Source organism: Buceros rhinoceros, unplaced genomic scaffold (genome assembly GCF_000710305.1).
Source record: "Buceros rhinoceros silvestris isolate BGI_N320 unplaced genomic scaffold, ASM71030v1 scaffold986, whole genome shotgun sequence".
Lineage (NCBI taxonomy): Eukaryota > Metazoa > Chordata > Aves > Bucerotiformes > Bucerotidae > Buceros > Buceros rhinoceros.
The window spans coordinates 48,069-50,572 of record NW_010419082.1 but is presented as its reverse complement, the minus strand read 5'-3'; positions in this window follow the sequence as shown (position 1 = coordinate 50,572).

Genomic DNA, 2,504 nt, shown 5'->3' with positions numbered 1-2,504 from the left:
CTCACGTTTTCTGTAAAATTTTCCTTACTCCTCTGTTTTTTCTGGAAGTCTAATTCTCTGCTGCTGCTCTACTCCCATTAAAATAATTGGTACCTCACCACAGTTTTTCTACTTTCATGTTCATATCAGCACCTGAAACATCTATTTTATATCGGCAAAGGTCTAAGCCCAGCTACGCTTGGTGGATATTACACAATGTGACGCAGCAATATGTAACATCTAATGAGAAAGACAAATGCCAGAAGCAGAGTGAAAAAGTGAAGACTGAGCACCAAGCGTACAACAACAGGAGCATACAACACTAGAGGCCAGTGGGGACGAAGAGGAAAGCTTTAGTACTGTTCTCTTTTGCGTTGACATGTATGTTTCTCAACTATCTTCCTTCCAACTGAAACCACCACCACAGCGAAGTGACTGGTACGTTTGAAACCAGATCACACGCCTCAGTTCAAGCAGGTCATAAAAGAGCTTTGTAGGTGACCAAAACCTTGTGGCATCTCCCACACCAGTGCTCGACTTCCAGAAGCTGGCTCTTCCATTTAGCCTGTAGAAGCGACTCTCCCCTTCACCTGTGAGAAGTTTTCAGTTTCAGGTTTATAGCAGTATACAGGTAGAAGCGAGTTTACAATCCCAGTTTTCAAAAGAAATTACACCCATGAGAGAGATTTGCTTAACCTCTACATGCAGATCACCAGATTCCTGAACACAAATTTCATTTTATTCATTCAAAAATGCAGAATAAAGCCTTTTACCTTAAATATGCAGGGAAGGCAGGTCACCAGGCAGCAAATGAAAAGCAGCAGCAGCACAGCATCCAATGCCATGGGAATACCAACTTCTCTTAATCTGACAAAGAACTTCAGATCAAACATCTCAAGATTATCTGTTCTTCTAAGCAAAATGGTAATTGACTGAAACGTATACATTATATGCAGGCAACATTCCTGTAGGAGACCCAGGATGGCAGAATTCTGTCACATAATCAGATGACATCAAGTCCCTTCTCACTTAAAAAGCCTAAAAAGACTCAGCACGGGAAAGCGCTCACCCTCCATTGACAATATATAGTTTGTTTCCTCTTTCTATTCCTCCTCTTCTGCACTGGTGTTCACTGAATTTCAGTGTTAGTCCATAGAATAAATATGCTACAAAAATAAATACATTCTCTGTTTCTCTCTGGAAGGCTATATGCTCCAAGACTACATCTTTATAATGTTTTCTCTAGTTGCTCACAAAAAAAAAAAGGTTATTAATCTCAAAAAAGATCTATCACCTTGTCTTGATAACAATGCGAAGTATTGGCAAAAGGCAAGGGTCTTGTTTTATTCCTGGTGCTTCCTACTAGCATTAGCTTCAAGTCCCCAGTCTTCAACAAAAGCCAAAGGAGCTTTTCTTTTGTCTTCCTAAATAAGCATTTCATTCTTATCACATCAGACTTATTTTTGGACTATTTGAACGGAATATCTTTTAAGTTGTCAGTTGCTACTGCATGAAGTGAGGTTGCTAAGGAAGGAACAGTAGTGCTTCCTTAAGCAACAGTAGCAAGAGGATGAAAGAGCAGATGATTTCTGAGCAGAAGCAGCAGACTAAGAGCACCAGATCCCTTCTGCTGCAGTATTTCAAAAATGTGGGAATGCCATTCACCAAAGTATTGGTTTTTTTACAGAAAAAATACAGCAAACCTACCTCAAACAAGTGCATTTGCTAACAAGTGTAAGAAGGCATTTTCCCTGCATCTGAAATTCATCCCCTTCTCATTTTGTAGCTCTTTAGCTTTCCTTTTACAGTTGTAGACATGTTTACTCTCTGTTTTAGGGTTATTTGCCTACTTCAGATAATCCTAGAAATTCACAACCAAAGATCTCACATTCAGAACCACGTTAAAGATTGCCAGCAAGGCTACGAGTTCCCTGCAGCTGTGGGGAGGATACGTTTAGGTATAACACTGTTATTTATGGAGAGATTTGTCCAAAAAAAGGAGGAAAAGGAGGAAAAGGAGGAAAAGGAGGAAAAGGAGGAAAAGGAGGAAAAGGAGGAAAAGGAGGAAAAGGAGGAAAAGGAGGAAAAGGAGGAAAAGGAGGAAAAGGAGGAAAAGGAGGAAAAGGAGGAAAAGGAGGAAAAGGAGGAAAAGGAGGAAAAGGAGGAAAAGGAGGAAAAGGAGGAAAAGGAGGAAAAGGAGGAAAAGGAGGAAAAGGAGGAAAAGGAGGAAAAGGAGGAAAAGGAGGAAAAGGAGGAAAAGGAGGAAAAGGAGGAAAAGGAGGAAAAGGAGGAAAAGGAGGAAAAGGAGGAAAAGGAGGAAAAGGAGGAGGGGGTTGGTTTCTTATTTTTATTTATTTATATCTGAATGCTGACAGATCAGAACACTGGTGCAAAGAATCCGGTTTTGGGGACTAAAACTCCTTACTGGGGCACCTATGGAAGCCCCCCATCTTAGAAGCTGGATTCATTGAGTTCGGTGTGGACATTACCACTGTGCCCATTCTCAACCACCTCCAGAGCACAAG